The 27236-nt window shown below is 40.9% G+C and overlaps 1 protein-coding gene across 2 annotated transcripts in view; it reads right to left on the reverse strand.

Annotated features, from left to right (window-relative positions):
• LOC131670243 (hormone receptor 4-like) overlaps nucleotides 1-27236 on the reverse strand; it is a 100890-nt gene that overhangs the window by 68425 nt on the left and 5229 nt on the right. The window lies entirely within an intron of this gene.

Consider the following 27236-nt stretch of genomic DNA (forward strand, 5'->3'; position numbering starts at 1 on the left):
GTTTTTGATGACAACCCTGAAACAAAAACACCTAAGGATTCAGGGCTTTTTTTCCAAGGGTTGTACCTATCCGAGAGACTATGAATTTGTTCCGCGATCGGAATGCTGATTTTCGTTTGCTGAATGCACAAAAAGGCTTGATACGAACTCGTTTATCGGTTTCGAAGAAATGAATCTAGCTAGAACATTTCATTCTCGATGTTAGCTAGTGTCTCATTAGAAAATGACGGTACCATTGGAATTTTTTGCTTTGCATATCCCGTTCGTACATGTCGTAGCGTTCGCATTGATAAACAAAGCAAGCCGCCAGTACAGCCTTCCCCAGTTGAAATTGATGACGTAACCGCCTTCCCCCTCAACAGTTTAAACAGAGTACGGAAGGTAGGTCATGGGCTTGGCAATGGGGGAGGGGGGGAGGGTTGCTTTGCAGGTGATGAGTCTGGCTGATACGTTTCAAGAAAAGGGGTGGCTTCTTGCGCGCGCTGACCTTGCCCAAAAAAGCCTCTTCTCCGATCCTTTCTCATTATAATCGATCTGTTGAAAATGCGTATGAGGTTGTAACTTAAAAAACTGAGTCCCTCTCCCGTCTCTATTGCCCAAAATTCTTTATGAGATTATGCATTTTTTATCATGGTCAACCTGTTGATTCGCGCTGCTCTGTGTCTGATTTAGTCTGGCGATATCCTTCGAGATGGCATCTCTTTTATTATTTATGGAATGACTCGCAGTAAGATTTGTCACCCCGTACGAACGAAGTGATCGATATTGAAAACTTTTTCCTTTTTCTTCCAACCGCCGAAGGGGTTATAAAAGTGTCAGCCTCGAGTGTAGCGGTAATCTTTCGAACTTGAACGACTTCGCTTTGGGATCTCTTGTCTCTGTGCTGCAGCAGCCCTGTTGTAATAAAGAAGAGCCGGCGAAGATTGATGTGACGTAATGGCGCTAGTGCTACATTCGTGCGAAACACAGCAGTAATTTCGAACGCAGTCATTTTCCATGATAATTTATAAACCTGTTTTTTTTTTGTTTTGCGAGGCTACTATTCTTGATTGGGACTTTTTAAGAAGATTGAATGGAATTTCTTTCGAAACGGTTTGTTGTCAGTACATACATTTATTATTTATTTTACTACAGTCCTTTTAATTAAATAAATATTTTATTCGATGTCTGACGATAAATGAAATCTCAACGATAGAATCATATATACGTATTGTATGTATAATGTATCAATTTGTAGCTTAATCTTCTTTACTCCATCTACCGATAATTTTATATTAGTAATGAAGGCTCTTCGTTGGGCAGGGCATACAAAAATGCTAAAAGTTGATAGTAATAAAATTGAAAAGCGAACTACGAGTTGTTTATCGAGAAACTAGCATACAATGGTTATGAGCAGCTGGAATCTATAACTTCGTCAAGGACAAACGCGACAGAAACCAATTGCACGCAACACTGCCTCGCGACTAACGCATAAAGTATAAGATGCATTTACGTGACGAGCGATAGGCGACTGAGTGCAAATATCGTCTAAACCCTTGGAGCGGATCTCAGGGACGGCAGTCTATGAAATGCCGGAACGTGAGGGATTCGACGGGAACTGTCGAGAGAGATTGTATCTGCGCGAGTGTGTCGACAGTACAATGTTCAAGTGGTTTAGTCGCGAATATCGCGCGGGATTAGAGAATTCGCTTCGAGCAAAGACGCGATCAAGCTTGGCTCTGTTATACTCGATACAAAGTACCTTGGCTCATTCGAAGCTACGCGTACTTTCCGCGGAATTCACAAGAGAACGATAGCTTCGAGAACAGTATGCGAAATGACCTTGCACCCTAAATTTTCATCAGCGACTATGTGCATTTTATGTGAAACTAACTTCCTCTGTTCTAGAACTCTTTTTCTTTCGATATCTCTCTAAGCTCGGCGAGCGATTAATGACCAAGAATAACACGAGGGAGAAGGCTTGGAAATAATAAGCGAAGGTGAAAAATAGTACGCGGAGGGATTAATAAGCGCGTAAAGCAAATTGCGCATATATACGGATGTTTTGAAAAATTCAAAATGATTTTCTTGAACTATAAGATAGTAATTCTTTCGATTCACGAGAAAATCATTGTCTTGAATGTTGCATTGGAAAATTAAGTAATTACTGCTCGATGTTATACGCCTTGGGTCGTTCACTTTGCGCGGATTAATTATTTATTGATATCTAAATAATGAACTGTAAGTGTATACGCGGTCGATAGTTTCCTACGAATTCGACTATATATTTTCTTGAATCGATTATAATCCCTACTGGTTTAAGGCATTGTTAATTTTTCAGTTGTGAACTTAACACAGGGTGAATTTCAAGTGAGCAAATATTAATTTTCACAAATTACAGAAAAACAAAAGAAGACTAAAACAAGCGACAATTCATCGATGACAATTAAAAGAACAGAACGTCGTGGCCCGTGTAGGAATATAAAAGTGATCGAAAGTGATGTAAACAAACCGTAGCAGCGGTGGCGTCGCTGTACTTCTGCACAGAGGTGATTGTCCTCGCTGGCAACTCACTAGTAATAGTAGTAGTGCGAGCGAAAGAATGAAGGGTAGAGAAATAGGGTGCAGGGGAGGGGGTTGAAGGGGAAACAAGAGATGTACATGAGCGTGCGCAACTCTCTTCTCTCGCTTCGACTGTACCGTGGTAAAACGAAATTCTAGTCATTTTTAGGGACGTTACGTAGCTGCTGGCTTTCTGCGGAATATGCGTGCAAACATAGAGGGGTTTCTTTTTTCTTTTTTGAACTGGGGCAAAAGCGCACGAGGGTAGAATGATTTTTTGTTTTTGATATTGAACGACATAATACATTTACTTTCAGATGAACATTTTTAACAAAATTTATGTGATTGAAATATTTTCGTGACGCACTCTTCAAACGCCAAATCTTTAATAACAAAAGATAACTATTTCGATAAATTATCAACTAACAATTCAACTAAACCTTCACTATGGCCACGCCCACACAGCAATTTCAACAACAACAACCGCAAAATAGAGAAGAAAAATCCAATTTAAAAGCATAAAGCAACGTAAATCGTTCTCTCTTTCTCTCTCTCTCTCTTCAATTTCTTCAATCGTAGAAAGAGAGAGAGAGAGAGAGAGAGAGAGAGAGAGAGAGAGAGAGAGAATATACCGTAACAAAAAGAAGGAATCGTCTAGCTGAGCTGCCGCGACAACAAAAGACGTCTTCGGGAGGCGTCGGTTGGTATCGAGCGTCGTCGACGACGACGACGGTGGCGTCAGCTCAGCTGTGCATCTTTCTCCCCTCCCATTTACACTATCCTCCCTTCCTGGACCTCCCACAATCCAGCCACCGTTTGCAATTGCTGTGAACGTGACCCTCAAAACGCGAGAATGTGTGTGTACCAGCCTCTCCTTCTCTCTCTCCCTCTCTCTTTCTCGGTCGCTCTTTTTGGGAGGAGAGTCAGAACCCCCTTCGTTTTTTGGGAGAACGTGTTTTGACGCAACCCAACGTTTGCGACGATTTTACAAGTCGGCTGGAAAAACTCGAGGACGTGCGCAGAATTCGATGCTTGTATATGTGTACGCGCAATCCTTTACGGGTTTGGCGAGGTGGCAAGAGCAATGATTTATCCAACTTTCAATCCTTTTCGGGATGTCGGTTGCGGAATCGCAAGAATATATTTGTTCCCGCTTGACGCATTAATGTACAAAGAAAAGCCCACAACTATGGATGCCAATCTCAACTGTAGAATTTCCTATAATAACAGTGGCTCATCCATGCCCACAAAGGATACACCGTGGCAGGTAGCTCGGATAACAACTTGAACTATCTGCCGTTACTCGGTTTGTACTAATAAGCGTTAAACGCGACGCGGTGTGTATGCTCGTCAAGAACTGCCGAGAGACAAAACGCCAGAAGCAGCAGTGCTGACAACCGACAGACAGCTAGCAAAACTCTCTTGTGACGTGTTATATAGCAAACGCGGTTTACCAAGATCGTTACGCAAGGCTTTTCGATGGTAGACGTGATGGCGTATTTGAATTGATAATTAAATGTTTTTTTTTCTGTTATAGCTTAAGTGCAATGGAACGATGATTATGCCTTGAGACGTAAGCTGTACTTTATGAAAAAGTACGTATTAAACGCTCGAAATGTTTGAACAAACGGAAACTTGAAGCTTTTTCATTCGTTCAAATAAATGAAATGCTTAAGGAAACGACGTTTATAGTCCATCTATCGATATACGGTGAAACGCTGAAAGCCGAAGTATGAATGGGAATGAGCCGTAACCATCCGATCAACCAATGATCGTCCAACCAATTTAGCACTCTTAAAAAATACTATCGCGAGCACTTCGCATTAGCCATCAAACAAATCATGTTTTGCAAGCTTCATACAGCGGCCTTCTTCCTAGCTATATGTAACGATTGACGCGATCAAATTGAGCCGATCAAACTTTAATTGTTCGAGCCTGTATAATGCAGTAGTATCTTCCTTTTTTCCGATAGCGTCTCTCTCTCTCTCTCTCTCCCTCTCAGTTGGTGGTTTACGAGACAGACCGTCGTCATCGTCGTCGTCAGGCTGGGCGGCATTATACGCGTTATACGAGCCAGCCAACCGAAAGCTATATAGTCGCCAGCTTGTACGAAACCGTCTGCACGCCTCTGCCTCGGATGCTTCATAGAATTAAGTGCTTGATGAAAGAGTCTCGGTGATTTTCGGTCATGATGAAAGTGCACCGAGCTAATTTCGTTTTCATGGAGATGGCTTAGTACTACCTACACGAGCGATCTTCTACGTTGCCGGCTATTGGAAGCTTTGTTTTTTTTATTTATTCCTAGTCTAATGTACACAGTGCATTGGGTTAAATATCGATGCCAATACAGGATTATTTAGCTAATTCGCGATCACGTACACACAATCTTTCGTAATCTTTATCATTCCCGTCGTGATGGTCAATGAACTTCTATTCGGAGAGCTATCATGTCTGTCGAGGGATAAAGCAATCAAATCGGAGTGTCAGCTTAAAAGAGCACTGACTTTGAGCGGAAAACTCAAACTCGGAAAGACAACCCACAGGTATAAGCACAATTCAGCGAGCCAGCCGTAACCGTAAAGCAGAGTGTCACTTGATCATCCGGCATGCAACGTAAAATCCACGCAAATAGAGTATATTTGCGCGATAATCGTATCATCTCGTAATCCTTTAGCGAACGCTCGTAAATCAAGAATCGACGACACAACCTCGGCGCGCGCGCATGGAGGGCGCGCAGGGCCATAAATTTCGCGAAGTTCACGGTTCGCGTGGGTGTCAACGACCTGTGCCAGCTACGCGGCGTTGTCGACGTCGAGTCGGCGAAGGAATTCCGCCGATATCGAGCGGCGCTCTTCTTCTGCACGTGTACGAATATCTAACAGGGGTAGGTCAGGTCCGACTCTGAAAGGAAATCCCTTTTTTAATCAGTCAAAGCGAGGCTATTGTTTGATTGTTCGTTACGCGGCTGCACCACACCGGGGGACAGATTTTTGTCGTCGAGTGACAGGTGTTGTTTAGGGTGGCATTTTGGCTTTGGGTTTTGTAAGGGATCCAGACCGTTATAGCGGACAGACGAAAGAATTTTGAATTTCATTTGTGTCCGGTTTTTCATGTTATGCAATATGCTAATGCGACAAAGCGTTTGTTCAATGTTTCATGTGGGCTGCACATGTGTTTCTTAATAATAGCTCGCAAAATATGTGAGCGATAAGAGTCAACTGCGTAATAACTAGTTATTAGCTACGTGATGCCAGAGGAAGGACTATATATTTGATAAGTGGATAATAAAAGAGTTAGTGATATAAACAAGTGTATAATCAGCCGAACCTGCACTGACAATGACGAAAAGTTCATGTATGACGTTAATTTAATTTTCATTGGAAAGAAAGAAGTTTGAAAAAACAGAAAAATACTTGACGAAGCCAAGTTTCGCAAAACGACGAGCGTGGGTGGTTAAACTTCAACAAAATTAGGTTGAACTGCCATAGACAATTACGTTTGCAGGATATGATTTGGTCTCCTCCATTCTCATGCGCGTCAATTTCTTAACTCACGCCACATGCGCACGCTTTGCTATATGCTGTATGAGCTTTTTCTGAGCTTGCTTTTGTCGGCAAATTTTCCAAAACAGCGGTTGCGTGCCGATTAGAATTATTTTTGGCGGCCTAGTTTTTTGATTGCTGTTATATGAGCCGCGTGTGTAATAAACGGGCATTGACATACGTTCTGGTTACAGCTTCATATATTATAGTTATATTGAATTAGTTTAATTAATTCAGCTCACTAAACTTGAAAGAGTTCTATTACTTAGGACATAGATTATTTCAAATATCACTAAACCGACTAGGCAAATTATTATTTTACATAAAAAATACTTTACATATGAATATACATAATACAATATAAATTATCTAGACAGTCCACATCTAAAAATGATAACTACTCCCAGATATTTTCAATAACTGTATGTTTTACTTTAGATTTCAACAAATACCTTTTAAACATGAAAATGTGTATTAGCAATGAAATGAAATGGAGAGAACGACACTAGTTTGAAATAAAACCTAGCGAGTGAAACCTCAAAGCCTATATAGCAATCAACCAGACGCGCGCTATCACGAAACTAATGATAAATTCTTGCGAGTGTTTGTTATTGATGAGACAGTTGCTACGGATAACAGTATATCTATATTGAAAAATACTCCACGGCATTGTAGAGATATAAAAATTGATGGAAAGAAAATCGTGACGAAAAAGTCCGTTATCTAGACAATTAGAAGAGCGCGCACTGCATACGTATTAATCTATTAATTTGTGCGTGTGTGCGAAGCGTATTTGCAGAGTAAAAAATACTCGAGCAACATTGCGATAAGAGGGTCCGCACTTACTCTGATTGAAGTTGCAAAAACAAAGAGACCGTTGTCCTCGTTACCTTTTTTCGTTTAGTTACTCTTTCAATACAACTAAGATCCATACACGAATTGTTTGATTACAATACAGAAAGAACACATCACTTCGATATATCGTAAAGCAGAGCAAAGTCAGCGCCCAAATTGATATAACATCTAAAAATAGAGTGTAGGGCACAGCCACGCGCGCATGTGTATGTATCTCTAATAGATAGTACACACTTCTTCACGTCGTATATCCTCTCTGCTCACACTCCACGTTATTTTTGCTCGACGCGTATGAAAGACGAGTCGATATAAAATTTTCCCTTTTATTTCTGCCGTTTGAGTTCAACGTATCGTTACGCAACGCGTCGTTTTTGATATTCCATTTCGGCAGGCGAGATTTTTTTAAATCTAAATTGCTACGCGCCACACCCGAGTCGCCCGCGAGATAAGCTGATTGTACACTTAGCTTAGTGATTCACATGTAGCGTTTCTTTTTTTCTCATAAGTTACTATTAACAGTTTAGTTTATGCGATCGTAAAAATTAATTTTACGATGTCTTCAAAAAGAAAATATGCCAAATTGTTTCTTTAGCTGTATTTTATTCTATAATTATCTCCATTCACTAAAGTTTCACAGTGCAATGCTCTTCAATAACAAATCGTTCCTATTGCAAAGAGAAGAAAGAACAGATTTATTAATTGGCTTGGAAGTGATATCAATAATAGTTCATTAAGTTCTGCCTGAAATCTTAGTATTTGGTAAGGAGAGCAATAAAAAAGGCTTTCGAAGAACGCCTTCAGACACTAATTAAAAATTAATTGAAATTTGCTGATGAAAAATTTGTAATGTTAACAATGGCTTGAACGAGATAAGTTCTCATAAATTATTAATGATGACAGTATTCGTTGCTGTTGTGACAGATTCATAAGACGAAGCTATATCGGAGGCAATTCGTTTAAATTATTCTAGTCGTCAATATAAAGAATTTTGTTGCTTGATACTAACAAATTTAATATCTAGAAGACGTTTAGATTATCCATCTGACGGTAAACACTACAACTAATAAAAAGCCACTGTATTACAACGAAAAAATAATCTAAAAAAACCTTTTAACTAACCTGCTCGAAAGTCTAACAAAGAAATAAATTCGAAAATATTCCTAAATGAGTAAGAAATCATCATTGTCAGTAAAGCTCTTATCAGTCAAGTTTGACTAAGAACGTACGAAAAAAAAAGACAAATGAAATTGAGAAACGTTGCCTAGTGTTTCCCATCGCTCTACATGTAACGTCGCGCGCGCGCGCGTGAATGTGTGTGTGTGTGTATGTCTGTGTGTGTGTGTGTGTGTGTGTGTGTGTGTGTGTGTGTATGTGTGTGTGCGCGCGCGCGTGTGTGCGTGTGTGTGTGAGCGAGAGAGAGAGAGAAGCCGGTGGAGAGGTCAATGACCCGTCTACTCTCTCGCTCTACCCCCGACGGCTTCTCTCTCTGTCTCTCATTTACGTTCTCGCTATATACTCTTACCGCCTAGACAAACAGCCACCCTAAAATTAAAAAAAAAGTACTGTGCATGTATGTGTTCAAAAGTTTACCTATTACAATACACGAAAATTCTTTTGGAGTATGTGAAAATCAATTGTAAGTATAGAGAGAAAGAGAGAGAGAGAGAGAGAGGAAGAGGATAGTATTGGTTGGTATAGTGGTGGGGATAGGGCACGTGTGAGTGAGCGAGCGAGCGAGCGAGCGAGCAAGCGAGAGGGAGGGTGCGTGCCGTTTTCACGGTCAAGCATATTGATTTTCCGAGAGCGGCGACGCCGCGTCGCTACTGCTGCTGCTGCCTCTGTCTCTTGGAGTGCATCCAAGGGGCGTTGAACCCAAGCTCGCCTTTGCCTTGTCTTGCTTCGAGCCAACACTCCGAGCTTTTCTATACCAATAACCCCTTGCAAACATTCAGATGATTTCATTGTTGTGTCGTCTTGCGTGGTATGTGATGTGTATGTGTGGGGGTTGGTTTTGCAGAGGATGATTCTTATTTTGCTGTCGATGAAGCTTATAATATATCATTGATATCATTCAATTTCGAACTTTCTTCTTTATTCCAAGTTCAATGTTAAGATAAAGAAGGTTGTTGAGCTATTTTCTAGTGGCACGAAGCTTTTTGATGAATACTGTATTTTTACGTTGCGAGTCTGCTGAGTATTGATCCCGGAAGTAAAAAAATAACGTGTCGAGCTTTTCAATTTGATTGTATCAAGGCTGACTTACAACGTTTATTGACGGACTTGAAATGAAACTTCAGTATTTTTAAGGATTTGAGTCATCATGAATTGTTTATTATTAATGCAATTTTCATATTTACGTGGTTGTGATAAATGAACGTACTTAGAAAATTGTGTCAGTGGAAGTGAATAATATTTAAAATTTGATTTTGTTCTTTTGTCTATTTATTATTTTTGATCTGAATTGTCGAAATAATTTTTCAAAGACATCTTGTGTATTAATTAAAAGAACGAACATTTAACTATTTAGATCATCTTGGTACAGCATAGCGAAACCTATCAATTTTGATTTTACTTTAAAGACATTATCAGCATATTCCAAAACCTCAATAAATCGCACATTACAATAAATAAAAAATTATTCATCGCTTAAAGGCCAATCGAATTTTTTGATAAAACGACATAATATATCACCAAAACGCATATTCGTGACAAAACTGACGTTGACGAAAAGGCTCATGCAGCGATGTCTTGACGTTCAATCAACACGAAATCACGCAGAGCGCATATATGAAAGGTTACAAAGAATCTAATGTTGTGTAATAGCAGTAGCTATGGTATTCCGCAAACAGATAGCGCGCAGTTTCCTGTCAGGGGAAACGAGAAATTCGAGCCTCCACGGTGAGGTATCGAAGATTTCCGATTAGCATTGCCAAGGGACGAGCGAGCGAGGGAGAGGAGAATCCGGCAACGCCTACGCTTTCGAGATGAGCTTTTACATCAGTGAGATTCTATATGAACTTGAAGCATTAGATTGCCAGTTTGATCGATTTCTTGGACTTACAGCTCTATATGAATAATGGAAAAAACCGTAGCTTCCGTTCAATTCGAAAGAGAACCGAGCAATCTCGATGTTACAATCTCGATTGAACGCGTACCGCAATTTTCTCAATTAGAAAATCCAAAGAAAGAAAACTTTGTCGGGTTCTCCCGCAGAGGTGACTGACGAGTCTTTGATCCCCCTAAAGCCATCGAGCACATCCCACGTCGACTTAAACTTCAACTTCAGCGTCATTTTTTTTGACCCTCTTCACCCTTCGTCATACGTCGACGCACATGCGCAAATCCCCTGACCATATATAAGACGCATCGGAATCCTCCGATGAAGCAGGGAGCTACACGAAAACAGACGCTGGAAAAGGGAATGAAGAAAAGAGATGAAACGACGGAGAGAAGGTGCTCCGGAGAAGGGAATACGACAGAGCGGCGACGTTAGGGAAATGCGCGCATCGGAAGAGAGAAGGGTCTCGGCTACTTCTGCGCTTATCGAGTTATGAGACTTTGAGCTGAGTGAAAGTGGCGCGTTTTTGTATCGCATATATTTATCGATTGGATGGGACATTATAAGGGTATGCTCGTTGACTTGGTTGGGGTTCTCTTTTCAAATATGAGCTTCGCTGATCATTGTCGTTAAACATTTTAAGATCGCAGCTCAACTCTTGGCTGTTTCTTATCTCTTTTATTGATCATCCATAGCTACTGTGAGGATTATCGTACTCTTACTTTAAATCTTACTGTGAAGATTATCGCACTCTTACTTTAAATTTATACCATAATCTAGAAGTTATGTGCTTTAGTATTAACAACGACATGAATGATACGTAAAAGAACCAATTTATCAATTTCGAATCATAAGATTTTTCATCATCCATTTCATTATTAATTGATATTGATATAAATTAATAAAATTCGATCAATACAAGTTTACCTATTATTAATTATAAATTACCATTAAATTAAAACTAATATATCAATCTAATTTAAAACATTAACAAGAAAATAATAGAATAATATTCAGGATATTGATGCATCTCCATCTATTGCGAAAACGGAAGAAAATGAAAAATATTACAATTACCTTGAAAGTAGTGAGGAACGAAAACCAATATAAAAAATGCTTAAATTTTGTAAAATGCCCATTAATGGTTCATCTAAGCAATGCTACGAACACACTGGCAATAATTGCAATGATTATGCGTCATGAAATGGGTAGCCATAATGGTACGATGGAATTTCAATTTTATGACGCAACGTAGTACAGCCATTGATCATAAATAAACGCATAAAAAATCGATCTCAATTAAAAAAATAACAAAGAAAAAAAGAGAGGGAAAGAAAAAAAAAACCATTTGAAATTCCAATCTCAAAAGAATAATTCCATCATCATCAAGTTCCCGCAGGCATGCGACTTATAAATGAACTTGACAGTAGCGGAGCATCGCGTCCAAAAAGACGATATGCCCGGCCGCAGAAGAAGACATCGCACAAAGAAGAAGAAAAAGACGAGGCCTCGGGGAGAAAATAGAAAAAAAAAAACGTCTATGACACAGACGCGCTCGCGCGCGAGATACAAACACAAGGCGCGCGCAGCGAGAGAGGCGAAGGGTCGCGCGAGCAACAACGTCAATGTATTTCGGTGCAGCAGCGGCAGTAGCAATAGCAGCAGCGCGAGAGAGCTCGAGGTCAATGCCCGTCCTTACTCCCGACTCGAAGGAACACACACGCGCGCACGCGACCGAGCGTGCGAGACGGGACGACAACTAGACTTTCAGCGCATGCGCCACGATCTCCTTTAAAACACCGCGCGAGAGAGTCTTTTCTCTCTCTCTCTCTCTCTCTCTCTCTCTCTTATTTGCTACTGCGACCATTGATTAACATTTCAATTCCGTCGTGGTATATGCAGTTTCTTTCTATTTTTTTTGTTGCTTTCTGACGCCAACTGGGCTAAGTTGATTCCATATTTTATAGATAATGATATGGACTGTTATTGTCAGTGTGTGTGCTTGTGATAAGAGAAACCAGGTTGTCTGACTTATTTTTTGCTCGTGCAGTTTGGATGCAAACGATTGCAGTACTGCTTTTGGGACGGTTCTTCGTTCAATATTGTCAAGATGGAAATGTTACACTTCCGATTGGGTGAACGGCTCTGTGCACACGTTGACTCGATGTTTTACTTATCCAAGCTCACTCGAAAAAAGTTTTAATTAATATGTTAACTGAATGAAATAATGCATTGTATTTTCTAATTCTTAACGAGTAAAATGTAGCTATAATTAATTTGCATATTATGAAAGTTGTCTCCAAAAGGCTCCTAGAATCGATAACTCATATAAACTTAAGAAACTAAAAATGAGCCAATGATTATTTTTTTACTGATACGCTATATTTTTATTTTACAATTTTGACGAAATATCGGTATTTTTTTGTTGATATTTTTTCCCTTTTTTTTAAAAAAGGTCGATAACTAATCAATAGCTTAAACTATTTATACGAGAAAATAAAGTATCTTTAATAATAATATTTTTGAATAAATTGATATCTTTTTATCAATGGCAGATCGAGGATCTAATTAAAAAATAGAATAAGTCAATTCAATTCGTTAAATTTTGAAAAGTAAACCCCAAGAAATAATATTGTGCAATTTTCCATGGCGTACCGCTTGAAAGAATTCCCATTCTTTTAAGATCTTTATTAAAAAAATTACATACACGAGCAAATGATTGTACAAACAGAATAAAATTAAAAATAAACTTAATAATAACAGGACTATACCAAATTAAAAACTAAGTAATCACATACTAGTAACACTAATGTTAGTGCAACTATTTGTTCATGAATATAATTTTTTAAATTAAGATCTGAAGAGACTGAAAATTCCACCAGCGTCGTGTGATGAAAAATTGAGTATTATTTCTTCGGGTTAACTCTCACAAATTTGACCAATTGAATTGACTTATTGAAGAATGAAGAGTTCATCAAACAATTATTCAAAAGATAGAATATTGAAAAATCTATGGATTATTAAATGACTACATTGTAGCCTGATAGATAATTGTATGGAAACAGACTCTGCATATATCATCCCAAAGTATTTTCTTTTGCATAAATAATAATATATACCTATCCATCTAGTGATCGAGTCGTCAATAAATAATTACAAACATCTAACGTTTATCAAACGTACATGTTAACGATAGCCGTTCTCATTTTTAAAGTCGACTTCGGCGTGCGATGAGTAAGCCGGGAAAGGATACTGAGGGAAAGCGGAAAATCCGTCCGAAATAACTAAGGAAAAAGCGTGTGTGCATCCAGACGGGAACAGATCAAAGGCCATAGCGGTCAAAGGCCGACCAACGGACTTAGCAGACCAGGACACACGGTGTCGGTGCTGCGAATTTACAGGTGTCACGAGCATTAGATTAACACGGTGGGAAGTTACGCAGACTTTCGCGTACGCGGCGCAGTGTCTGCTTTGTCGTAGCGTTGTCGACGCGGGTTCGAAACAAGCAGATGTGGTACGATACGTTCTCGCATTAATTCTTCAAATTCACTTGGTGTTGGCGAATGATAGTTTAACGCGCGTAAATAATTTTCCTGTCTCGGGCATCCTCAACAATGCCACCTTGTAAATCACGGAAATAAAACGCGGTACAAAACAAATAGTCAGAACGGTGTGTGTGTGCGTATGCGCCAAGAGAAAATGAAAACAAACGAGCAGTAGTGCACAAAAAGCGCACGGTCGCCTAGAAAAACTCGGTAAAGTTACGAGCCACAGTGCGGCGTATTACAAGCGCACATGCTCTGAAGTAATGCGCCGGCAATGACCGGAATGAAAAAGAAAAGAGGGTCGAGCGGATACGTAAGTGTCGCCCCTCGAACACATCAACGAGGGAGAGAGAGAGAGAGAGAGAGAGAGAGATGCAAATGCACTTCTTTCCCTTTCTTTTCCTCGCGACATCGCCTTACGCTCATTCTTCTTCTTGTTTACGATGAATTTTCCAGATATGCGTTTATCAAGCGGACTTTCTTTTTTGCTATGTTTGTCGAGTGATTCAGCTCTCGCATTGATCTTGACAGAGCAGCGCGCGCGCGCGAGTGTGATTCATTTCTCGTGTGCACTCTCAAACGCGGCGAGTTCTCTCGAGACGATGCCGATAAGCCCACGCGGGAAAATCGAGTGAGGGCTTTTTAAAATAAAAGGGGAGCGCGGAAGAAAATGTACACGAAGGGAGAGCGATGCATATGTAAGAAACAATGATCGCGAGGTGGAGAGGCAGAGAACCCTTGTACTTCATTCGAGGATTAAAGGAGCCATGGGGATGCAAATATAGGCTGGCTGCTGCTGTGTTGCCGCGGGAAGAAGGCTTCTGACGTGTGCATAGAGAACTAGAAATGATTTTTTTCCTCTCCGTCGCTGGAACAAAGAAGTCCCACTCGTGCACTTTTTTGCGCTGATTATTCGAGAACATTTGATATGGATCGCGTACTCTTTCGTGAAAATGAAAACGACAATGCCTATCACTGAAAAAAAAAAATCCATTGACGCTTGCTCGCTCAACATACAAACAATATGAGCATAGTTCTCCATCAATCTTCGCAAAACAGCATGACAGCAGCAGTGTCGTTGTAAAATCTGATAATTTCAGTGGCATTGGGAAAGGAAGCGCCACGTACGAACAAATGCTGAGCGTACGATCGTAAAAGTCAACGCTTTTCGCGCGCGTTGAGGTTTTTTGAATCTTTAGGCGACACACAAATCTCGAAGAAGAAAAATGCGCAACGACGTTATTTTGTAGCGTAACATATGATTCAAGATTTCGACGGCTTGGCGCATCGCAATAAGCAACGTCACTGATTTTTACGACGATACTGGAACTCGCCTACGAATCCACTGGAGAGAAAACAAGGGGCTCGTATGCACGAATTGCTTGTCTAGTGTCATTGTCCGAGAACGATGAAGAAACTGAAAGAAGCGCGGAGGAGGGGAAGTGCAATTACATTGCAAGTCGCGAGAGTTGAGAGTACGAGAGCTTAACGGCCAGCTGCAATACAGCATAAAGCTCTCGCTCGTTCGCGGACAGCATAACGAAGCGGCAGTATACCAAAGGCGCGTTTGTACCGTTCCAGAACAGAGTTTATTGCACTTTACTTATGACCATCGTCATTTTCCTATCATTCGTGGGGCAAAGACGGTGCTGTCTGCAAGGACGTTGGATGACGTAGTAGGACTTGTGTGTTCAACTTTTTTTTTTCTCATGATAATTTTTCATCTGAGATGAACAAATATTGAGAAATAAAATTATAAAATCAGGCAAATTTTGAGATGTCTTTGCCACGTTTTTTCTATGATGATAAGTGCCTTAATGCGAAAAATTACAATTTCAAAAATATTTTAAGGCAGATATTAATAGCCACTCGTTTCGGCTTCATCTTAATATATAAACAAAACATGTTATTTCTGTTTGAAGAAAAGTGCGTCGGCACCTCGGGAATCTTTGTAATTAGCAAATTTTCTTGGAAAAACGTGACATTATAGGGACGTTGAATGTCATTGTGAAAATATCGGCCGAGGAGATGATGCCGGGATAACTTTCTGCGTGAAAAATGTAAAACCAAGATCTAATAATATCAGTAAAAAAACAAACAATGGCTCATCTTCGCACAGTTTTCTTACGTTTATATAAGTCACCGATCTTGCAAACGCTTGCGCTGTTTACAGGCAACTCTTACCAAACACAAATTAATCAGAGTTATCATCTGTTACTTTCGCTAAATAAATAAAAACAGCTCGTTGTTGATATGTTCGGAATAAGTGTACCTCGGTCCATCTGACGTCACCTTGTGTAGCGAATAAATTTCCGACAGTGCAATTAATTCCGATTCAGATACAAATTTGAGCCCTCTTATTTAAAGAGATCTTAGAATCTTGGCATCGCCATTGATTTAGAAAAGCCCAAGCCCGACGTAATCTCAGAATTCGGAACATTTAAATAAAAAAAAAACGTGCTTCCCGCAAGCGTTAGAAACGAGGTGGCAAGGTAGCCCATGCTCGCAAGAGCAGTGACCATGCAACAGCAACAGCGGCCAAGTCTGGCATAAATTAAAGCGCGCACTTGTTCGGCTTAAGGAAAGAAAAAGAGCGAAAAAATGTGTTCCCATGCCAAAGCGCTGCCGCACGCACAGTGAAAGTTGGCCAGTCAGCTTTGCTCGTTGTATAATGCTATGCCCACTCCTCGATGTCTTTTCGCACACAGATCTGCTCTAGATGGTGTAGCGCCCCGTCGTAGTAGATTTTCTTCTTTGGGTTGTCGTGATTTTTTCTCCCTTCTTCGCGGCGGCGGCGGCGACAGCGACGACGACGACGACGTAATTCGAGCGCCAGCGCGCGACTTTGAGGAAGTGAAGTGCAGCAGCGCCGCCGCGTTGCGTCACGCCGCTGCCGCGTTGTAACTACAACTTTTTCTTTATTCTCTCTCTCTCTCTCTCTCTTTCTCTCTTTTTCCAGTGTTTTGTTACAGTTTGACCATAACGACGTACTTTCTATTTTCCACGCCGAGAGAATCGGGCGTGAACTAAAGTCATTGCCATGATAATGCAAGAGAATTTGCAGAAGAGTGGCTGCGATGTAACCTCCGTCATATACGTAGCGCAGATCCAGATGCTTGTCGTGATTGGCGCGGACTCCGATACGAAGATCACGACGATCGTGACGCGGAAGCCCGCCTCAGCTATGAGCTATTTCTCATTCGGTTCTTTATGGTCTTTTCTTTCGCGTGTCTACATTGCACGCCTGCGCTACGATATTCGAATGCTAGCGTGTTATGCGAGTTTGCCGAACTACGCTTTTCTTTATTTGGTTGTTTCGCGGACGAACTTTATTACAAATTAACTTTGTTTTTGTCTCCCGACGCAAAAAGTAGTTTACGATTCACGGGATAATGAATGTTACGACGGTAATAAGAATGATCAAATTGATTGACATGTTGCAGATGAATATAGAAAAGCTAATCCCGAAAGAAAATATTAACGTTACAAGACAGCCAATAGGTCGCAAGTATTTAATAACGACAAGCTACATTTCTCGTGTCTTACTGAATTATTAGTCGACACCTGGTGTCCGCAATGCACAACCGATTCGAACTTAAAAGCAAAACCATAATTGAGCGCGACCGGCAGTAAGAAAACTATTGCAGCGCGCGTCGCATACCATCGCAAGCGAAAAGGCCAACGCGGTCTCTCTCGCTCGCTCGAGTCCAGGAAGAGCGACGAGCCGCTTTGAACGGTCCCCCCGTTCTGCGAGCGCCGTAGTTTTAGCGTAGCCACTTTCACTAGTGACCTAGTGGGGACACACGACGACGACGCGAGCGAGCGTCCTGCACCGAGCGCGCCGGACTGCAACTTGTCCGCCTCGTTGCACGCGCGCGAGCTTTCGTTCGATCCGTCGTCGCGCGCTGATTTTCCGCGAAAGATACGACTGCGCGCTTTCAACGCCTCGTAATTGTCCCGAGTTGTGCGGCCAGTTACGCAGTTTTACACAGTTTTACGATGGATATCTCCGGCGTCAAGACGGAGTCTCGCGCGACAAACTCGGTCGCGGAATTCAAAACTCGCTATTACTGCGATTTTCTTTCTGTCGTCGATGGGAAGAGAAAATCGCTTTATGCTTAACGAATATCCTGTAGAAAATCGACGCGTTTACGAGCCCCCGCCAAAAAAGCAACGGTATGATCGACCGAAAGGAGAAAAACCGTGCCAAGCAATAAAAGCAAATAACCAAGCCATAATTCCAAGCTCCCCGAAAAGGTTACAAGTTTCTCTTTCGAGCAGTCAATAACAACAGCAGCAGCAGCAGCAACAAAAAGAAGGGGAAGCCCACTGCACCCATAGGGAGCTTCCTCGATAAAGCAACAATCGTACGGCTCCGCGCAACACAATAATTTCTAAAGCGACTGTATAGAGGACCGCGGGGGCGCGTCGCGTGGTTGTTTAGAAAGAAAGCGAACGAGAAAGAGAGAGAGAATAAAAGGAAGACAGTGTGTGCACGCGCGCGGTTCAGTAACCAGGTCAGCTAAGCTCCCACTGTACTCTGGTCGTCGCGTCACGTGACCGCGCGATGATGATGCAACGGCCGCGTCGCACGCAAAACAGAAGAGACGCTTCCGCGAAGAAAACGTCGACGACTGGATAAACAATGAAACTGCATGGAAAAGTGAAAGCTCTTAGAGGCACTGCTCTCGTTATCTATATCCTGGGAGAGATTAATCGTTTACACGACCAAGGTTTAGGTTACGACTGCAGAAACAGGAAACGCAACTGGCAAAAGGCGTTGGGTTGTTTTGTTTGGTTTGTCGTTCTGCTGGAGATTGATTTATCGAGTGCGGCTGGGGGGGGGGGGGGGGGGGGCGAGCGATAAAGCGGTGTGCTCGCTTTTTGCACCGGCAATCGGTTTTTAAACGATATCTTCATCATCTCGGGTCGTTACACTTTCCAATTGATAAATCTCACGGCAACTTTTCTAAGCTACCGACTGGCGTGAAACGCAAGGGGTGATTAATCTGCGTTCGACGATTCCATGTTTTCATTTCAATTAATGCATCGCGAAAAGGAAATGTAAACGTTCTCTGCGTCGACGCGAAAGAAAATAAGAGGCCGGCGGCAAAAGAGGCGAGCAACAGATTCCTCGAGAGAGTGAGATTCTCCTCCGTCCCCCTTCTTGTACCATCCGCTCGTAAATCCCATGCCGTTTACAAATCTCTCGGCAGATCGCAGACGCAGGCTCGACGCGTCGCTCGTTTCTTCTTTTAACTAGACAACCTATAGCCGCGCGTCTTTTCTCTCTCTCTCTCTCTCTCTCTCTCTCTCTCTCTCTCTCTCTCTCTCTCTCTCTCTCTCTCTCTCCTTTCCATGTGTATTTTTACGCTCAACGAGTCATCGCTCCCACGCTTCGGTATTTTCGCCCTGACGACGATGAGGCAGATGAGACGTAAAAAGTGTGAGTAATTCGAATGACGACGACCGACGTGTGTGTGTAGATATTATCTATCGTATCATTTAGAGAACGATTCTTATGTGCTCAATGAAATTTTTATTGTAAGACGATTATCCATGATTCGCTGTGTACCATGTGTGGACATTGATCGAAGCACTTTCTCCATTTCTTCCAATTCTACGTTCTTCTATTTTATTTTTCTCGAATAAAAAAACTTTTCTTAATTATTATATCTACTTAAAGAAATCTCTCATTGATCGAATCTTAATTAGAATCCTCTTGTAGTGAATCGTGACCGCGACTTTTAGCCTCGCACAAAACTACGTTTTAATGAAATGGTTTTCTCGATGTACATTCAAGAAACAATCAAATTATTCCAAAAGAGGATCGTAAAAAGCCAAAAAAACGAGACAGAAATCAAAGTATCGCGCGAAAAAAATTTGAAACGACAAAATAAAAATAGAGCGAAGATGAAGAAAAATCCGGTGGTGGAGGAACAACTCCGAAACATTCTCTCCGTGTGCGGTAGCAGCAGCAGCAGCAGCGGTTGGGGACTAGGGAGTAGAAAAAGAAAAGAAGAAAGAGCTGCGAGTAAAAAAGAAAGAATCGGAGTTAAAAAAGAGTACGTGTTGCGGTAGTGTGCGCTTGAAAAAGATCTCATGGAGCTTCTTCGCTCAACTCACAGAAATCATGCATATCAATCTCGGGATGCTAACGCCACCGTGGTATTCTTCGCAACTTTTTCTAAGACGTCGCAGCGAAATAAGCGAAAATTTTACTTTTTCTTTCAAAAGAAAGATCGATGAGAATTTTTAGGCGAGAACTTTTTTTTTTTATTTGTTACAAAAGAGGGATTAACTTCATCGTGCTAAAAAAATACTTTAAGGGAAAAATTAAAAATATTTGTTATGAGAGGTAATTGCAATACTGTTTTTTGTGTTCTGTTTCTTTCGTTCTCTGCTGACGCTCGATACAAATTACTATCTATAAAGCAGTTATTTTTTTAGCTATTTACTATTATTTACTTGTTACACTTTTTATATTAAGTATCCACAATATTTTCATAATTATTGTCAAGTAAATATCCCGTAAGTAAGACAATAGAATTTTTAATTTAAAATGTTTGAGTACAAATTTGACCTCCAATAAAATTTTAGTTGAACTTGAAAGAACGAAAAGAAAAAGAAAAATGCTTGAACATCGTAACACGGTTGCCGATTATAACGTTCAAGGCGAGAAATCCCACACCGCATATGCCGCCCAATATCGTCCGCACAGGCCATGACACTCGCACTTGACCTTAAATATTCAAAGCCCTATACCAAAAGCCTCTTCTTAGGCCAATTAGTTTTTTTTTTTGTGAGGGTTCAAAATTGGTAAAAATATATTTTTAATTTCATGAACCATGGTATGCATATATTTCGGATGAAGAATTGCAAAATAAAAATTGAGAAAGATCATTGTGCTATTATTTACATTTATTAGTTATTGTAGAAAGTATCAATAACCCTCGAAAATGGCCTTTTTTAATATGTCCGATATTTATTGTAAAAAAACTTTTTAATTTTTATATTTTTCCAAATCTTCGTTGTGAATCCAGCTATCCAAATGTATAAATTAGACGTTTATGCAATATATAAAAAATTCTTAGATCTATTTATTTATCACGAAAGATGTATTCCTTTTTAAGTTAATAATGTGGAGTTAAAAATTAATGTTTACGCTCGCATAGAAAATTGATGTTTAGACGAAGAGATTACGTCTTCTTGAAATTCAATACCTTTATCCAAAAAAAATTACAGCCACATACTTTTAGCATCTGTTAAACTAATAAAAATATCTTAGCTATTAATTAACAGATTCCATAGTATAAGGCATCTCTTTTTTTTAGAATCATAAAAGCTTTCTTAAAATAGGAATAGTAATTAAAAAAAATTCTTTTTCTAATAAACATTCAATATATTAAAAATAATCATTTTCCAGGGTTATTGGTACTTTGTACAATTATTTACAACTTTTATTTTACAATTTTTCATCTAAAATGAATATCACGGCTTAAGATTTAAAGAAAAACGTGTTTTTACCAACTTTGACCTCGTATTAAAAAAAACTGTTGCAAAACATCGAGTTTCATTTTATATAAAGTATCTATTTACATATTCTTGAAGACCCCTAAATAAGTTTTATTTATTCTTTAATTTTTGCCCTAAACAGCTACTTTTTGTCTCTTTCAATTAGACTACCAATATTTTTCATAATTAACCATGTAGGAAAACTACTCAAAAACTTGTTCTATGTACAAAGGTGGTTGAACAGAATAATTGATGTATCACGTCCTGTGATGGGTTCGGGTAAAGAAATAGTAGATCGCTGTTTGATATTCTTTGACACGGACACATTATTATTAAACCACTGTATCACATAAGGATATTTCTGGCTTTTTTTATATCGATCCGTTACCGAAATTCGCACTCGGATAACTTTTATACTCGATAAATTATAACATCTTAAAAATAAACACGTGACGATCAATAATATATATTTTCGCTGTGTATGCCTTGTCGTATAAAAACGACATTTACATAGGCAATTGCGATTGTGAAAGCGAACATATTTAGAAAACAACGACACGATGGGCACATTATCGGTCGTTATTTGTAAAAAATATGTAGAAAATCACGATGTCATATTATCACTGGAGATAACTTCTCCCCAAGCAATTAATCAATAAAAGGCATATATTGACTATTCGATTTCCTAACGACTATTTTTATCAGCCAGCTGATATATAGAAGCCGAAAAGTTCAAAAACCTCTCGCACGCCCTGTCAAAATCAAATACAAGTGTGCGTGTGTGTAAGTTACTTTATCATTTCGTTCTTTTTTCCAACTTCCGCTTCGTACATATTATTGTTTACACCACACCATATCAGAATTATCCGAAGTATAACGGTTCTCTTGTAGCGATAAAAGGTTTTTCACCTGGTTCTGTGTGTAAATGCGATAACGCTGCCAAAAGGCTGGGTATGGGCCCACGAAAAAAAAAGAAAAGATTTTATACAAGGAGGGTTAAGTTCAAGTGGTCGAGAGGAAAAAAGATAAATGGTGATTTTTATTCATGGCCGACACGTGTAAGATTACAGCGTAGACTCGTAATCGCGATTCGTATCCAAATTGACAAATACGCTGTCGTATAATGAAACAAGCATACTTTGATGGCCATTTTTTCACGAATTTTATCAGTTACATAACGAAGTTTCTAAACGTCAATGTATAAATGTCTTACAAGGAAATTCATACATTCGAACGTCACGAAAAAAGCACCTTTTCATTTTCTCATAAGTCTAGACGTTACATACGTGCAATTTGATACTGTGTGTCGCATACAGCCGCAACTTCGATCGAACTTCAAACGGCAGCTTCAGTCACCTCAGCTTGACATGGCTTTGTGTAACCGCCGAATAACAAGAAAGATCAGCTTCGCAAAAAAAAAAAAAAAAAAAGTAACTACATAAGACTCATCTACAAATAGGAAAGGCGGCCAATGCAAGTGCACGAAGAAGAGAAAGGTGGGAGGAGAGAGTGCATCGTCCCCTAAGGAGAAAGTCAGTTGCGAACGTGCCTACTCGTGAGCGAGTTTGCAACCTGCGGATTTCGTTTCGTAACTTGGCGAAAAAAAAAAAGGAGAACCAAACCAACGGCGTCGTCGTGGTCGTCTATGGGATATGTACGAAGCGATGTTTCCTGTATTTGGACGTCCACGCAATGCCTATACGTGGAATCAATAACGAATTGTTTGCGTTGACGCCACTCCGATAAATAATGACGAGCTCGTTAAAAATACGCGCGCACGCGCGCGCTCTTTGATCGAATTAACTCTCAACGTCTCTGTCGTTAAATTTGCGGAAGCGATGTTTTTTTGTTTCGTTCGGAGAGATGCTATGCGCATTACGCGAACGAGCCTCGGACTTTTCGTTTGCAGAATCCAATTTTAGTTATTCGAATTTTTCCGCAGTCGTGTAGATTTCAAAACAATCGCATGATCTTATCGTATCGATCTCGACATTCCACTGCACACGTAATAAATCAAACGAGCCTCAACCATCTCTCTCACTAGACTCTGTCTTTCCAAAAAGAAAAATCTTTCCATTGTATAATCGCGAGTGCAAAAACCATTCCAATTCCAAACGCAAAATCACACAAAGCATTGCACAAAAGGTGCAGAGAGAAACGCGTCAATAAAAGCCGTAAACTACAATGCAGGCAGACTGGTAATTGGCAACCATTTCCCATGCAATTAACATGGAAAATCGAAGCTCAAGCCATCAAAGTAGCCTCATTATCCAACGACTTCCCCATTAGCCTCGCACTGTGTATGTGTGCATATTACGTAAGACGCGCGTGTACGCCAAAAAGAATTTTCGCTTCGTTTTCTCACACACACACATATATATATATATATATATATATATATATATATATATATATATATATATATATATATATATATATATATAGGAGCTGCGAGAGAGGATCAGAACACGAACGATTGCCCTTCACCTCTCTCTCTCTCTCGTGGATACCAAGTTCTCAGCGCGCTAACGAACAAAGGGTCACGTATATTTAGTGGAAGGATGCGATAGTTGAATGAATTTTGCTGTTACGCGTGCACGCTCTTATCAAAGTGATTGCGACTGACGCAACGGAACTTATCGAATATCTCTAGTCCTACGATGACATTGTTATGACGAATTTTTTATCACCGTCGAGTATCATTCTACTGTCATATGAGCTTATTTTGTAGAAAGGTAATTTATTGTTATTTTACTTTGTGCAGATTTTTAGATAAAAACCATGCTTCGAATACGCTTCAACGGATGTAATATATTAAGTGATCGTTTGCTCCTGCCACATGTGACATTGTATTAGATATGCCCATTTATGAGAGGTCGATCAATAATAGCAATCGATTGATTCTTTATCTTCTCTTAAGATCTATTGATAAATATGAATAAAACAGTATGAATCGGCTAATTTACTATCGCATTTACAGACTAGAGTAATATTTTCCAATCTTTGGAAAATTCGTGCGTGCACGATCCACCTAACGGCCTAACTTGTCATTCTCAAATAAAAATCTCTATCATCGTCCTCCACCGTGCTGCATACACCTGTAACCCAGTTCATTTTAATAGCTCGTAAAAAAAGAAGCGACAGACGCTTCTCTCGCTCTATTGTTATCGAGTTTTTCCCTCTTCGTCAATTATCCACAGGTCGATAAACTTTGACTCGCCGCCACTGCCACGTGCGCAAAAGTGGATTGGCTTTACTGGTCGTCCTGCGAGGCGCGCGAGACGCACGTTACGCGCGTTTCAAACGAAATGCGAGAGACACGTGACAATAGTGCAACGCATCGCGCAATCAGTCGTACCGAGCGCGGGCTATCGCATTTGCACGGGCATTTATGATAATGTTCGATAGACTTGTAGTCGAGCTTGGCGCAGGATCGCGTGCAAAGTCGGCGCTTTATCGGCTATCGCTTGACCGCAAAGGCCTACGTCCCGTGACCGACGAGCAGCCAAGTTTATTTTCGATTTTCCCCTTTGTTGCCGAACAGCCCCGGCGCTAAAATTAAACCGAAATAGCGCAATTGCGCGCCCCGCGAATGCAAACATATCTGCGCGGCGCGAGCAGCTTAAACGCTGTATACACAGACGAGAGCGCGCATATTGCTGACCAGGAAGCGAACGGCGCGCACTCAAGGGAGCTCTTTGAGCAACGCTATATCGGTTGAAAGGAAAAGGAGGACTTTGCTATAAACCAGCGCGATTGTTTTCAACGCGCGCGCAAAAACGGACAAGCCGGAGCTGAAGTGCGTGTGGCTTCTTCGTAAAAACTCGGTGCGCGCTCCGATACCATTCGTGCTTTTTCTCTTTTTCCTTTTTACTTTTCTAACTTTATAACTCACGAGCCAGTTTAGGCGCTATCGCAAATATTCGCGTACAGAACGATCGCTTTATCTTGCGTCTGGCAGAACGCTGACGGCGCGAGTTGTCAAAAAGACAACGGAGGTTCGCCCGCGTCCGCGTGAGCAGTTGTCCATCGCGCGCATCGCTTGTCCATGCAGTTTTATTAAAAGCCAAATTGGCTGATAAGACGAGAGTCGCTTGCGCGCCATCCGCTACTTGGCTAATTAAGTAAAGCGTTATCGCGGGGGCGCGATGGCCGGGATCAACGACAGCTTGAATTCGCCGCAGACGAGCCGCGTTCTCGAGAGAACAAGTTGGAAGAGGTTGGCTCGGCGTGACTGTAAGAGGTCGCGAGTAGACGCGCGGCTGTAGAGTGCGATGGCCGCGCGCGCTCGCGCCAGTGAAAGTCTCGACAGCGAAGCTCCGGAAGCGCTGCTACTGCTGCTGCTGCTGCTGCTGCTGCTGCTGCTGCTGCTGCTGCTGCTGCTGCTGCTGCTGCTGCTGCTGCTGCTGTAACCCAGACGATCGACCGACTCAGCGCGTATATACTCGCGGTACCGCTACGCCGTCGTCGCTTTCTCCTTCGCGCGGCCAAGGATGCGCGCCGCCGGCTCTCGTGTACCACCGTTAGATCAGATTCTCCTCCTTCTTTTTCACTTTCGGTTTTTCCCTCGGAATTATTCTCTACACTATTAAGCGGTGTGCCTCGCGTGTCACCACGATAAGAGTGATTTATGAGATCGTGATTGAACATCCGATTTGCAAATATCTTGTACGCACGTTTTATACGAGTGTTAATTTAATGCCGATGGCATTTTAAAACAACGCCTTTTTTTCTTCCTCCTCTTTTTTCACGCGGCAGATAAATTATCCTCGAATTTGCACAAATCGACGCGTATTTTTTTCTTTCTTTTACGATGCCAGCAGCCATGATTGTGAGAACGAAAGGTTATTACTTTTTACGTAAGCTGAAACTTTTAAAATTTCATTGCTATGGGCAACTTTTTACGTAACGCGGCAGAAAGAAAAGAGGTTTTGAATAAACAGAGCCAAACTCGAAACGCTTCTATGACGAGAGCTTGGAACAGCCAATTGAGCCTAACAATTACAAATGGATTCTTTGATAGCCGATAATTTTGCATGTTCGATCAGCGCTCGCTTCGACATCAAATCTCGTTCATATCCTGTTTCCGTCATTGCGTCTTTCAGTATCTCGGTATCCGAGACCGAAAAAAAAATTATTCGAATTCTCTGGCGAATTCACGGAGCCGTAAAAAAAATTCAATTAATCGCGTGTTCGGCGCGTATAAAGCGTGTGCCTTTCGAAAAAGAAAAGGAAGAATCAATCTAGCCAACGCGGAACAAGGTGATAAATAATAATAAAAAAAAAAAGGAAAGCGAAACGAACGCGCGTAAGAGGCGCATGCACAACAATAAAGGTGAGGAGGCTCGATCCGACACGATGACACGACGCAATGAAAAGTCACGAATTAACGGCCAATGTATTATGCATAAGGCTTTGCCCTGAGTTTCAATTCGCGCTAATGCAACATTCATGCAGCGCTGCCTCGCGCAGTATATTCCATAGTCTGGCATTTTTCTCTTCTATTCACGAAAGGAAAAACCAAAGGAAAATCCGACGTTTTTTCTAATCAGACGCAAGCGACTAAAAAGACGGCGAACTGGTCCACCTATATACCGGTCGACGCACGTCTCGCTCGACGTGGGGCGATGTGCCGTGAGTGTTTTCGCACGCGGGCGGTCCTAAAAGCTAAAAGTCCCGGAGCGCGCTAAAGTTTCTCTCGGGTAATTTTCATTCGGTCGTTCGCCTCCCTCTTCCATTTTTTTTTAGGTGGATGGGGGAGGGATTGGCAAGATTCGGGATTTTCGTGCAGACGGAGAGATTTCTTCGTTAATTTGATTGGCTTGATTGGCTTGAGGAGTGAGAAAGAAGAAGAAAAGAGCTCCTCGAGAATGAATTTAGATGTTTACGGCAGTGAACGATGAGCAAAGAGCTTGAAATTTACTTTTTGCAATTCATTCTGATATCAAATTCATATTGTTTCGATTCTCTTTTTCATTCGTGAAATTCAGAGAAACGCCTTGTACAAATAATAAATCTGAATAAACGGTAGATTGTCGTAACCAAGATTTAAACAAATGATGTGTTTTGTCATATAATTCAGCAGAAAAAGTAAACTAACTAAAATTGACGAAAACGAAGTGCACGATAGTGGAGTAGTAAGGATAGTTTTCGGTCAGACACGAGAAGCATGCGTCCCAC

This window comes from Phymastichus coffea, unplaced genomic scaffold, assembly GCF_024137745.1.
Source record: "Phymastichus coffea isolate CEN01 unplaced genomic scaffold, Cenicafe_Pcof_1.1 PCOF00105, whole genome shotgun sequence".
NCBI lineage: Eukaryota > Metazoa > Arthropoda > Insecta > Hymenoptera > Eulophidae > Phymastichus > Phymastichus coffea.